A 14,196-nucleotide genomic window follows, 5' to 3' on the forward strand; every position below is an offset into this window, starting at 1 on the left:
GACCCTATCAGTGCGTGGAATGTGGAAAGAGGTTCAGTCACAGCCACAGTCTCACTTCCCATCAAAGAATTCATACAGGGGAGAAACCCTATCAGTGTGTGGAATGTGGAAAGAGCTTCAATCACAGCTACAGTCTCACTTTCCATCAAAGAACTCATGCAGGGGAGAAACCCTATCAATGTGTGGAATGTGGAAAGAGCTTCAGATCGAACTCTGAGCTCACTTCCCATCAAAGAATTCATATAGGGGAGAAACCCTATCAGTGTGTGGAATGTGAAAAGAGCTTCAGTATGAGCTCCGATCTCTTTAGGCATCAGAGAATTCATACAGGGGAGAAACCCTATCAGTGTATGGAATGTGGAAAGAGGTTCAGTCACAGCCACAGTCTCACTTCCCATCAAAAAATTCATACAGGGGAGAGACCCTATCAGTGCGTGGAATGTGGAAAGAGGTTCAGTCACAGCCACAGTCTCACTTCCCATCAAAGAATTCATACAGGGGAGAAACCCTATCAGTGTATGGAATGTGGAAAAAGGTTCAGTCACAGCCACAGTCTCACTTCCCATCAAAGAATTCATACAGGGGAGAAACCCTATCAGTGTGTGGAATGTGGAAAGAGCTTCAGTCAGAGCTCCAGTCTCACTTCCCATCAACGAATTCATACAGGGGAGAAACCCTATCAGTGTGCGGAATGTGGAAAGAGCTTCAATCAAAAGTCCAGTCTCACTAAGCATCACAGAATTCATACAGGGGAGAATCACGGAATTGTAGAATTTTTGAGCTGAAAGTGATCCCTGGTGCAATCTATTTCACCCCTTGTCATGCTGGCATAGCAAGTAAAGCATCCATGACAGATGACCATCCAACTTCATTTCAAAACCTCAAAGAATGGAAATTCCAGCACTCCCAAGGGAGTCCAATCCACTAACAGCTCTTGCTGTGAAAAAGTTCTTCCGCATCTTTAGTCAGTCTTTTTTTAAAAAAAACAACTTGAAGGCATTGGTTTGTGTCCTACCCTGTGGAGCAGGCGTCTGATTGGGAAGACCCAGTTCTCCGAGTGCATGTTCTGGAAGTTGGGCAATAGGGGCAGTACAGGATTCCTTTTGGTGTACCGACCTCTGCACCGCACCAAGGATTCCCTGCCTGAGCTGCTCCATGTCGTGGCGGATGTTCTCCTGGAGACACCTAGTTTGCTTTTCCTAGGGGATTTTAACATCCATGCTGACACGACCTTACAAGGGGCCGCTTGGGACTTCGTGGAAAGCATGGCCTCCATGGGGCTTTCCCTGAATATGTTTGGCCCAACGCATAGCCGCGGACATGCCTTAGACCTGGTGTTCACCTCTATGGATGTTGGTGATCTGACACTAAGTCGCTCCGATTCGAGAAGACGTAGGCTCCACCGTGGGAGCAGGGCAGGAGAGTGCTAGAGTCCTGTCTAGTCAAGTTGTGTTGGATCAATTCCAATCTGTTACCCCCGAGGATGTGGACAGGCTGCTTGGACGAGAGAAACCAACCACTTGTCTCCTTGATCCTTGTCCATCCTGGCTTATAAAAGCTGGCCAAGAAGGGCTGGGCGATGGGCTTCGTGGGGTGGTGAAAGCTTCCCTCTGTGAGGGAGCCTTCCTGGACCCATCTTTAGATGTGGCCACAATGGCCAACTATCGCCCAGTCTCAAATCCTCCATTCTTGGGCAAGGTGATTGAGCGAGTGGTTGCTGAACAACTCCAGGCACGCCTGGAGGAAGCGGACCATTTGGATCCCTTCCAGACGGGATTCAGGCCTCAACATGGGACTTGAAACTGCCTTGGTCGCGCTGGTTGATGATCTCTGGCGGGCTAGGGACAAAGGTGAGAGCTGTTTCCTAGTTCTGCTGGATCTCTCAGCGGCGTTTGATACCATTGACCATAACATCCTTCTGGACCGTCTTGAGGGGCTGGAAGCTGGGGGCACTGTCATACAGTGGTTCCGCTCCTTCCCCCTGTGCTGTGTTCAGAAAGTGGTGGTGGGGGATGAGTGTTCAGAACCCTGGGCTCTCACTTGTGGGGTGCCTCAGGGATCCATCCTCTCCCCCATGCTTTTCAACATCTACATGCAGCTGCTGGGAGAGATCATCAGGGGGTTTGGACTTGGTGTTCATCAGTATGCGGATGATACCCAGCTCTACCTCTCTTTCAAATCAGAACCAGTGAAGGCGGTGAAGGTCCTGTGTGAGTGTTTGGAGGTGATTGGAGGATGGATGGCAGCTAACAGTTTGAGGTTGAATCCTGACAAGACAGAAGTACCGTTTTGGGGGACAGGAGGGGGCAGGTATGGAGGACTCCCTGGTCCTGAATGGGGTAACTGTGCCCCTGAAGGACCAGGTTTGCAGCCTGGGAGTCATTTTAGACTCATAGGTGTCCATGGAGGCACAGGTCAAATCTGTGTCCAGGGCAGCTGTTTCCCAGCTCCATCTGGTACACAGGCTGAGACCCTATCTGCCTGCGGACTGCCTCGCCAGATTGGTGCATGCTCTGCTTATCTCCCGCTTGGACTACAGCAATGCGCTCTACAATGGGCTACCATTGAAGTTCTACCGAGACACTGAGGTCCAGCACCGAGGGCTTTCTGGAGGTTACCTCACTGCGAGAAGCTAAGTTACTGGGAACCAGCCAGAGGGCCTTCTCGGTAGTGGCGCCCTTCCTGTGGAACGCCCTCCCACCAGATGTCAAAGAGAACAACAACTACCAGACTTTTAGAAGACATCTGAAGGCAGCTCTGCTTAGGGAAGCTTTTAATGTTTGATGTATTAGTATTTTAATATTTTATTTGAAGCCGCCCAGAGCGGCTGGGGAATCCCAGCCAGATGGGCGGGGTATAAATAATAAATAATAATAATAATTATCATTTTATTTTCTTACTCCTGTAGTAACCTATGTTATCCATCATTTGAGAACCACGATATTGTTCTCCCTTTGCTCTTCTTTCATTTTTATCACAGTCTTTGAACTCTAATACTTTGAAGGAGCGAGGTTTTAATTTCATGAAGTGAGGCAGCTCATCCTCTATTAACAGTCGTAGCTGAGATAGGAAGTTGAGGGTCTGGAGAGAGTGTTCAGATGGGACTTAATCTGGAAGGAGAAGTTGTGGGAAGACTCTTCTTCTGGGGTCTCCTTCCATTCGGGAGGGGAGAGATTTTCTAGGAAAAGGAGATTTCTGAGTCAGTAAAAAGGACTCAGATGATCCCCTGGGTCTGGCATACAAAGGAAAATACCTCGGGAGAGGGACTGCTAAGAGAGAGGGGAACCGAGGAAAAGTGGCCCCTCGCTCACGGACCAAAGTATGAAGCCATGAAGGAAGCTGGGCTGTCCTGTCATAACTAAGGAAGGGAATGAGAGAGAAGCAGCAGAAACAGAGTTAAGCCTTTTAGCATTTATTCTGGATACCTGAAGTGTAACAACTGATTATGAGAGGAGGGAGTGTAAGAGAAGCTGTGCCTGTACAGTGGTACCTCGGGTTAAGTACCTAATTTGTTCTGGAGGTCTGTTCTTAACCTGAAACTGTTCTTAACCTGAAGCACCACTTTAGCGAATGGGGCCGCTGGAGCACAATTTCTGTTCTCATCCTGAAGCAAAGTTCTTAACCCGAGGTACCATTTCTGGGTTAGCGGAGTCTGTAGCCTGAAGCGTATGTAACCTGAAGCGTTTGTAACCCAAGGTACCATTGTAGTACCTTGTTTAATCCTGTGACATTTAGCTGAAGTAATAAGTTAACGTCTTCCTGGCAGAGGCCTTCCAGAATCTGATTCAGAGCCAAATTTGGAGACATATGTCACACAGACAATTTCAGAATGGATGGGAGAAAGCAAAGATTGGTTGGGAGCTGTTTCAGAATTAGATCGCGTGAAAATTGAGGACGGAGGCAGCCAGGAGATGTTTTATTAACACTAGTGTCAGGGAACTGACATCGGAGCCCAGAGTGGAGGTAGGGCTCTCCGATGATGCAGGAGAAGGGAACAGCAGGGAGAGAGAGAACACTTCCATTGGGGAAGGAAATCAGCGTGACACCAGGAAAGAAGGGGAGGAGGGAAGGTCTTTGGAGAGAGGGCTCCAAGACCCTTCCACAGGGTCCAGCGGGGAGAGCCCAGGACCTCCGCTGGCCACGCCCACTCTGCGCAGGAGACTTCCGCGCAGGGAGGGTAGGAGGAGACTTGGCGTCAAACAGCTTTTATGTTGGAAGAAGTTTAGGGAACGCCCACTGACGGATACTGCCAGTGACTGAGACAGTCGCCTCGTAAGGGCTGTCAAATCAGGGAAAGGTCTAGCTACCCCAACAACTGGGAGCAGTTTGGAATTTACACACAAGCAACCCCAATTCCCATTACAGCAATCCGTCAGTCCTCTAAGTTGCTTGTTGGCAGAGCAGCAAGGAGCAGCATCATGAGTCAAACCGGAGGAGCAGGCGCTGGAGAGGGGGCCAGGGGAGGACCAACTCTGGAGGAGAGAAACAGATTTGGAGCAGCAACTGGCCCTACTAGCGGCGCGGCTGGATGAAAGGCGGACTCAGGATGCCCAGGGGAAGCCCACCCCCATCGCAAGGAAGGTACCGGGACTAGTGCAGAAGTTTGGGGGAATCCCAGAGATTATAACGCATTTAAGACAGAAGTGTAGTATGCACTGGACCTGCAATATAATGACTTTGTGGACGATGGGGAGAGAGTCACCTATGTGGTAGGGCATCTGGAAGGGGGTGCCAGAGATTGGATCAGACCATTAATGGCGTCGGAGAATGCTGCCCTGAAGGATTTGAGAAAATTTTTTAGCGCAATGGACCATATGTTCTCGAGTGATGTGGAGCAGAGCGTGACGCGCAAGGAACTGATGGGGTGCAAACAAGGGAACCAATCAGTGAGAGAGTACTGGTCGCGTTTTGCGATGCTGATCCACAAACTTGGTTGGGAACTGGGGTCACAGCCAGTGCAAATGTTATTTGAGGAAGGCTTATCCCCTTGGGTGAAAGATGACCTTTCCCGCTCGCCCCGCCCGGAATCGATGGACCAGCTGACCAAAATGGCGCTTGCTGTGGGAGTACGGCAGGAGGCGCGAGCTCTAGAAAGGCAGGAAGGGAGAGCAGAGCGTTGGTATGACAGCCGCATTCCGGACGTGCCGGAGCAACCTGCGCCGCCCGCGGAACCAATGGAGATTGGAGGAGTGAGCGCGCGCGGGGTTTCAAACTCCAGCGAAGTTCGCAAGAAGGAGGGAAAAACGAAAAGGAAGTGTTTTCTTTGCCAGCAGCCGGGACATTTTGCCAGAGTCTGCCCTCAGAAAAAGGCGTGGCAAGGAATGGTGGGGGCAGTGGGAAGTGAGGAGGAAGAGGATAAAAAGCAGGGAAACGGGAATGCTTAGCTGCAGAAAAGTGGGCACAGCAGCCAGGCGAGCAACCAGTAAAAGTGCCCAAACCAGACCCTCCCCGGGCAGCCATAGCCATAGAGGTGGTACTAGAACTCCCCAACGGACACCCAATTAAGGTGAAGGCGCTGCTGGATTCAGGGAGCTCTTGTAACTTCTTTAGCAGGGATTTGGCGCTAGAATACCAGCTCCACGTGGTGCCTCTAGCACAACCCTTGCACGTAACGACCATTGATGGGAGAGAACTTCGGGGGGGGGAAGTGACCCACCAAACCCTCCCCATGAAAATGAGGGTTTCCAGACACACTGAGACAATTGCTTTTCACGTAGCCACATTAGCAGGACCACCAATCATACTGGGAATGAGTTGGCTGGCACTGCACGATCCAGTAGTAGGATGGCACCAGCGAACAGTCACCTTTGGGTCAGCCCACTGCGTAGAGCACTGCCACGGGGAGGAACCCCAGAGGATGGCAGTAGCCAGGGTGGCAGGGCTGGCGGTAGGAGAAAAGGGGAGAGTACCACCTCAGTACGCCGACCTGGAAGAAGTCTTCAGTGAGAAGGAGGTGGATAGACTACCCCCTCACAGACCATTTGACTGTCAGATCAACCTACTCCCAGGGGCTCAGCTGCCGGTGGGTAAGCTGTACGCCATGTCGGACAGGGAGATGCAGGAGTTGCGGAAGTTTATTGACAAGAACCTGAAGAGGGGTTTCATACGAGAATTGAGGGCGGTGGGGGGTAGTCCAGTGTTCTTTGTGGACAAGAGAGACTCCAAAGAGCCCAGATTGGTCGTAGATTACAGGGCGTTAAACCTTGTGTCGGAACCAGTGACCTTCCCAATGCCCAGGATCGACGACATTTTGGCCAGAGTAAGGAAAGGGAAGGTCTTTACCAAGTTGGACCTTCGAGGGGTGTACAATTTGATAAGGATGAGGGAGGGGGATGAATGGAAAACCACCATGTTCACCCCTCTGGGGGCCTTTGAGTACTTAGTTACGCCTTTCGGATTACAATCAGGCTCAAGCACCTTTCAAGCTTTCATGCACCACGTGCTGGGGTCCCTACTGTACAAGAATTGCGTGGCTTTCTTGGACGACGTGCTAATCTACTCGGAGAACGAAGAGCAGCATGTAAAGGACGTCAGGGAAGTGCTGAAAAGGCTGCAGGAGCACCAGCTGTGGGTCAAACTGGAGAAATGCCAGTTCCACGCCCGAGAGGTGGAGTTCCTGGGTTACAGGTTGTCAGACCAAGGCTTAGCCATGGACCCAGGCAAGGTGCAGGCAGTGCTACAATGGAAGACTCCCAAGAATCGGAAGGACGTGCAGAGGTTCCTGGGGTTTGGAAACTTCTACAGGAAGTTCATCAAGAACTTCGCCCACTTAACGGCACCTATAACCGATTGCCTCAGCAGCAAGAAGAAGTTTGAATGGACGGAAGAGGCTCAGCAGTCCTTTGAGAAGCTAAAGAGGGCGTTCGCTTCCAAAGAGCAACTCTTACACGTGGATCTGCAGAAACCGATGAGGCTGGAGACAGACGCATCAGACAGAGCGGTGGGAGCCGTATTGCTCCAGCCGGGAAATCGGGGAGAGTGGAAGCCGTGCGCCTTTTTCTCAAGGAAGCTGAACAAGTCAGAACAAAACTACACGGTGTATGACCGGGAACTGCTGGCAATCCATGAGGCTTTTCGCCGCTGGAGACATTTTCTAATAGGTGCACAGCACAAGATCCAGGTGTGCACGGACCATAAGAACCTGGAATATTGGAGGACTGCGCGAGTTCTGAACCAAAGACAGGTGCAATGGGCACAGGAGTTTTCCAAGTTTTTGTTTGAGATTAGATACGTGCCAGGGAAGGAAAACGTCAGAGCAGACGCTCTCTCTCACAAACCTGAGTACTTGGAAGGAGAGGACGTGCCGGAAGTACGCCATGTCATACCCGAGGATCGATGGGTGTGTGGTGGAGTGTTGGTAGGGAGACAAGAACTAGCCGGGTTGACGAGGGATGACCAGTACGCCCAAGCTAAAATCAGGGAGATCCGAGATGCTGGAGAAAATTAGGGGGGTTTTGAGGTTAAGGAGGGGGCTTTGTACTATAAAGGAGCGTTGTACATACCCGAAGGGGACTTAAGGAGAAGGATACTCAAACAACTTCATGACAACCCTACGGCGGGACATTTCGGTCAACACAAAACCATGTTGCTTGTCACTAGGCAGTTCTGGTGGCCAAGGGTGAGGGAAGATGTGAGGGAAGATGTACGGGGGTGCGAGCGCTGCCAGCGAGCTAAAGGGGAGAGGGCAGCACCCGCGGGGTTACTGGAACCCTTACCCACACCAGAAAGACCATGGGAGGTGGTATCAATTGATTTTATGACAGATTTACCCAAGTCTAGGGGGAAAACAGCAGTCATGGTGGTAGCTGACTTGATGACCAAAATGTGCCATTTTATTGCTTGCTCGCATGCAGTGACGGCAGAGGAAACAGCTAGACTGTTTGTAGGTCATGTCTTCAGGTTGCATGGCGCCCCCTTGAGGGTTTTGTCCGACAGAGGCAGGCAATTTACTTCCAGATTCTGGAGGAAGCTCATGAGCCTGCTGGACGTAGAGGTAAGCTTCTCGACGGCCAGACACCCAGAGACCAACGGACAAGCAGAAAGAGCTAATAGCATACTTCAACAGTACCTACGCTGCTATGTCAACAAAAGGGAGAACGATTGGGTGGACAAACTAGCACTGGCTGAATTTGCGTACAATAACGCGGAACATGTGTCCACGGGAATGAGCCCGTTCATGGCCAATTATGGGTGTCACCCCAGGGCCTTCCCAGGGGAAGGGGAGGGGAGGTGGAGTGTACCGGCAGCGGAGCAGTTTGTGGAAGAAATGGAGGCCTTACACCAACAGCTTAAGATGAACTTGGAACGGGCCAAGGAAGTGTACAAGAGGCAGGCAGACAAGCACCGGAGGGAAGGGGAAACCATACGGGTTGGAGACCGGGTGTGGTTGTCAACCCAAGGGTTACCGTTCAAGGGAGGTTGCAAGAAGTTGCGGCCAAGGCGGCTGGGACCTTTCGAGGTGACACAGCAAGTTAATCCTGTGGCCTTTAGGCTCAAGTTGCTGACCAGTATGAAACTATATCCGGTGTTCCATAGGTCTTTACTCTCACCATATAGGGAGGGACTGGAATTCCCAGGGCGAGAGAGAGAGGTTCCCACACACCCACACGTAGAGGAAAGGGAACTTAGTAGTCAAGCTACGGAAATACTCGATTCAAGATGGCAAAGGGGACAGGTGGAGTATTTGGTGGCTTGGGAGGGGGAACCCGAGTCTGAAAACACGTGGGTTCCTGCGGAAACCATCAGGGATGAGTATCTCCGGGGGGAGTTTCACAGCAGGTTCCCAAGGAAGCCCAAACCAACAGCGAGGTTCTGGGAGGAGCAATTTGGCACCAGAGATGAAGAAGAAGATTTTATGGGGTTTCCTGCCTCTGAAGAGGAGGGAGGAGAGGTATCCGAGGGAGAGGAATCGGACTGGGAAGATTACCCGGTGCGAAGAGATAGTAGCAGGTGGAGAGCAATGTTTGAATCCTCTGGGGATGGGGATAGCTCCTTCCGGGGATTCCCTGCATCACCGCCAAAGGAAAGGGAAGGAGGTGAGGGGGGTCCTGGGAGGGAGGTGGATGTCAGGGAACTGACATCGGAGCCCAGAGTGGAGGTAGGGCTCTCCGATGATGCAGGAGAAGGGACCAGCAGGGAGAGGGAGAACACTTCCATTGGGGAAGGAAATAGGCGTGACACCAGGAAAGAAGGGGAGGAGGGAAGGTCTTTGGAGAGAGGGCTCCAAGACCCTTCCACAGGGTCCAGCGGGGAGAGCCCAGGACCTCCGCTGGCCACGCCCACTCTGCGCAGGAGACTTCCGCGCAGGGAGGGTAGGAGGAGACTTGGCGTCAAACAGCTTTTATGTTGGAAGAAGTTTAGGGAACGCCCACTGACGGATACTGCCAGTGACTGAGACAGTCGCCTCGTAAGGGCTGTCAAATCAGGGAAAGGTCTAGCTACCCCAACAACTGGGAGCAGTTTGGAATTTACGCACAAGCAACCCCAATTCCCATTACAACTAGTAACAAAAAGAGTGAAGGACGCAATCCTTCAGAACAGTTTTTGAAAAAAATCGTGGTTGCCAGACAGAAAGTAGATACCTTTAGAGAGATTCCACTGAAATTGAGACTTAGAAGAATCAAATATAGATATTTAACAATAGCACTCAGGAGAGCTGACATTAGATATAAATGGGAATTCCCAGAGGGCATTTCCTTTACATACATGAAAAGGAGATGCAGGCTAACATCAGAATTTCAGAGAATCCTTTGACAAATACAGGAGAGGCTTGGATTCCAACTGCTGAAAGGCACATACGGTATTCTGTTAGATTGGGAGACGAAAGACGAAGAGGTGAAATCAGTTATGATTAAATGGGCACAAGATATAGGTCATAATATTATTGTGGAAGATTGGGAAAGGTTATGGAAAACCAATTTAAAAATCACAGAGTGTTCCTTGCTGAAAGAAAATTATATGAAGATGATGTATAGATGCTATATGACACCAATGCAGTTAGGAAGAATGAAGAAAACCAGCTCAAATATGTTTTGGAAGTGTAAAGAAAGAGACGGGACTTTTTACCATATGTGGTAGGATTGTAATGAAATCAAAAAGTTTTGGGAAATGATATATAATGAGTTGAAGAAAATGTTCCAATTAACATTTGTTTAAAAACCTGAAGCATTCTTGTTAGGGATTGTAGGAAAAGACCCGCCAAGGAAACTGAAAAATATCTTTATGTAAGCGACAACGACAGCAAGAGTCTTAACAGCACAAGGACGGAAGAATGAGGAAATCCCAACTAAAGAACTATGGCAAGAGAAATTGATGGAAATCACAGAATTGCCAAAATTGACACACAAACTACGTGACAAGGATAATTGTGGTTTTAAAGATGAATGGGAACCCTTTACAAAGTACTTACAGAAGCAACAAAATGAACTGGACTCCTTGGCAGGTTTTGAATAAACATTTACAAACTTTTTATTAATAACATTTAGATAGATAAATTAAGGATCTGTACAGTTTTGTAACATGCAGAAAATAACATATGTTGATAAACCAGAGAGAGGAGCTGGGGGAAGTCGGGGGGGGCGTCAAGTTTTTTGGAGAGGGGGAAAATAAGGGGGGGTTAAGGATGATATGTTTTTGGATAAAATGTTATGTTGAAATTACTAATAAAAATATTTTTAAAAAACATTTTAAAGGGGGGGTGTTTACAATCAAGCAATGTATACATTTTATGAAAATTACAATACATCATATAACATAAGAAATAGTTATAAAATTTTTCATAAAATAGTGCACTGTCTTTCAGTTTGTGTCTTCCTGGAGTTCCACACCTCTGCTGGGTGGAGAGGAAATGGTCTCTCCTCCTTCATCTCAGCTCCACAGCAGTTCTCTCAAAAAGACTTGGCACTCCAGAAGGCGGAACTCAGAGCCCTTTATAACATAAAAACATCATCAAACAAGGAACTTACAGTGCTGGGGAAATAGTAGTAGAAGTAGTAGAAGTATTTATTCAATTTATATACCCCCCTTTATCAGAATATCCCAGGGCGGTGTACAACATTATAAGCACAATACAGAACAACAATGATAAAAACATAATAAAAAGCATCCTGAGAGACAGCCTAGTAATGCAGCACTCCTTTTAAAACTTGAGGGAGACTCACTGCTCACCTGCTTTTAAGGCCACTATAGGGCTGTGGTGATTCATCCAAGGGAGGCTCCTCTGCTGGCCCTCTGAAGATTCTGACATAGTCCACTCTTTCTCCTGTCACCCACAGCCATAGTATATGAAGAGAGTTGTCCTCCCAAACTCTGCCTACCCTCCAACATGTTGCAGAGGGAAATTGGGACCTGCGACTTCTGGGGCCATGCTCCTGAATGAGTCAGGTAAATCACGTGAGAGCAAGGACCCCCCAAAATGGGCGTCTTTTGGGGCCACACATTAACGGGAGCCCAAACAGGATATCCTGGGAGCCAATCAGAAGCCAGGGTGGCTTCTGGAATTGCAGGACGTCCCACTCAAAGCAGGACAGTTGACAGGTATGTGAAGACCGCCAAAGATGGAGAGTCCACAACCCATAGTGCAGGCATCCCCAAACTCGGCCCTCCAGATGTTTTGGGACTACAACTCCCATCATCCCTAGATAACAGGACCATTGGTCAGGAATGATGGGAATTGTAGTCCCAAAACCTCTGGAGGGCCGAGTTTGGGGATGCCTGCCATAGTCAATATGGCTGCCTTTCCCACTGGCCGAGATGCTTCTACCCATTTCATCTGCTTAGCCAATCCAGATCCAGCAGTCCTGTGTGGCACCTTGAAGGCTCCCCTATTGAAATATACTCGGAGTTGAGTGTGGATTTCATGCTCTTTATTCAGCGCATAGTAGTGAGGAGGAATGGAAGTTCCCCCGGAATGTCTGCTTTATATACATTATTTACACAATGGGCCCCACATGATTGGCTAATTCCAGGATTCACCTGCAGGCAAAATCACTTTTGTGACTTTTGTAAATTGTCCCCACAAAACACTTCATCACTGTTTCTTCCTATCTGGTCAAAGGGCCTCTGCTGCATGTTACCAAATGTAAGAATTCACTGATAAATGTATCTATGTACTGGCTCACTGGGAAAAATTCAGAAATTCATATAGACATGTGAGCTCAGCTACTCAGCAGCCCCTCTGCCTGAGGGATAATCCCTGGCATCCTGATACCTGAGTGCCAGACAGGTAGCCATTCCAGAAATAACAAACCCAGACGAAGGCAAAAGGGTCAGGTTACATTCCATGGGTGTTTGATGGAAGGCAAGGGGAACCATGGGGCAGGGTCCAGGATGCTCAGATTACTTCCACCAGACCTCCCCTTTCATGATGTATGAGTGATGTAGTTTGGGGGGTTGCAACATGGGGATTAGCAGCTGATAAAGTTTGGAGGCTCTGCTGTTTGGGGCTTCCATCTTGTTCCACCTGGTTGCAGGTAGGAGTCCTGTCTCGACAGTCTTCAAGAAAGACCAAGCCTACTGGCTGCTCTTTTGCTCTGATATTCCTGGCTGGTGTCCTTGTTTTTTGTCCAAGGGAGCCCTCAGATTTCTCCATTAACATAACGTACCCAAAGCCTTCAAAATGTGCACTTTCCTGCATTTTGCAGTTCAGCAATGTGTAGTCCCAGGAGAGGCAGGAACAGTGTGTCTTCCTGTTCCTCCCTCAGCTGAGATCTGCCTGGATGGAGACCTGAGAGCCACCTCTCAATATCTGGAGGGCTGACCCATGGAAGAGGGAGCCAGCTTGTTTTCTCCTGCCCTAGAGGGGAGCACCCAGAATAAGGGACCCAGAGGACCAGAAAGCAGTTTCTTCTGACGGGAAGAGCAGCAGAATCCCTTGGGAGATGGCGGACTCTCCTTCCTTGGAGGTTTTTAAGCAGAGGGTGGATGCTTTGGCTGAGATTCCTGCCTTGCAGGGGGGCTGGAATAGATGACCCTTAGGGCTCCCTCCCATTCTAGGATGAGCTTCCTTGCTTCCTGCAAACCCCTTTTCCCTGCAACCTCTTCCTCCAGTTTCTGGCCAAGGGAGGGAGCAGATCACAGACCAACCAAGAGCGTCCCCTCAAAATGAGCATCTCTGGGATTCTGCAATGCAGGAGAGAAAAGGCAGAGAGGACTGAGCAGGGTGGACTCGGCTTTGCAAGGGTTAAAGGGAACTGAGCTGCATTCCTAGAGAGGACAGGAAGTAAAGGGGGGCCAGGTCCTCCAGAGGAAAAGCCCCTCCCTCCCCTTCCTGCAAGCGGGGGCGGGGTTGCTTTCTGCTTTTGCAAATGCTGCATTGCTCTCTTCCACGGGGATCTGGTGAGTTTCTTCTTCCTCCCCCCCCAAGAGGGTGCAGTGGGGAGAAGGTGGGGGTCCCAGGGATGCAGCAGGGGAGGGTGGCTCATGTGGGGAGGGGGGAGCCCCAGGGAGCAGGGGGTCCTGCCAGGGAGGGGCGAGGTCGCACGAGGTCCGCAACTACAGTAGTCTATATTCTGCATTTGTAATAAAGACGCTGCTTACTCCTTTGGGAAGGGCAATCCTCTCCTGGGATCTGGTGAGTCTCCTCTCTCTCCCCCCCCAGAGGGTGCAGTGGGGAGAAGCTGGGGGTCCCAGACCTCTTTGTCTGTTTCCCTTCTTTCTTTCTCCTTATTGGCAGAGGAGGCCAGCCAAGCAGATCAAGCCAAGCTTTATGAGGAGCTGGGTATGTTTAGTTGGAGAGGAGGAGACAGAGAGGAGATAGGAGAGCCATGTCAGATTAGATCATTTATTACGGTCAGAGACCAGCTTATAAAACACACTTGGGGGTACAATCACAGAAGTAAAACAGGCAATTTATGTACAACAAAAAATTTAAAAACAATGTACACCAACAATCTATCCCAGGGAGTTGACTCAGAGTCACCCATGAAACCGAGTTTGGGGATTTTCATGACGGACTATTTTGAGTTGGGAGATGGTCTGCGCGTACAGATCTGTACACAGAATCTGGCAACCATCCAGGTCTTCTTTTGGTCTTTGCCTAACAGGAAAAGGTCAAATTTTTGCTTTTGCGGGAGGTCAGCGAGCCTCACCAGCAGGGGATCAATGGTCTTACTACGTGCCTCTTCGTAAAAGGGACGTCTAAAGAACAAGTGTTTTGGCTTCCTATCTCTCCCAATGGACAGGTGAAAAGTCTCTGAG

General features: G+C 49.6%; 1 protein-coding gene across 19 annotated transcripts in view; it reads left to right on the plus strand.

Annotated features, from left to right (window-relative positions):
- Positions 1–14,196, plus strand: part of LOC128412017 (zinc finger protein 420-like) — a 983,187-nt gene that overhangs the window by 867,247 nt on the left and 101,744 nt on the right. For 3 of the 19 annotated variants that reach the window (XM_053384771.1, XM_053384776.1, XM_053384781.1), the window contains exon 1: positions 12,060–13,335. The exons of 13 other annotated variants lie outside the window; for them this stretch is intronic. The gene's annotated coding sequence lies outside the window, so the exon portion shown is untranslated. Of the gene's footprint in view, positions 1–12,059; positions 13,336–13,525; positions 13,571–13,672; positions 13,718–14,196 lie in introns of those variants that run through there. 3 more of the 19 variants (XM_053384774.1, XM_053384772.1, XM_053384773.1) reach the window with 3 other exon arrangements.

This window comes from Podarcis raffonei, chromosome 4 (genome assembly GCF_027172205.1).
Source record: "Podarcis raffonei isolate rPodRaf1 chromosome 4, rPodRaf1.pri, whole genome shotgun sequence".
In the NCBI taxonomy this organism is placed as follows: Eukaryota; Metazoa; Chordata; class Lepidosauria; order Squamata; family Lacertidae; genus Podarcis; species Podarcis raffonei.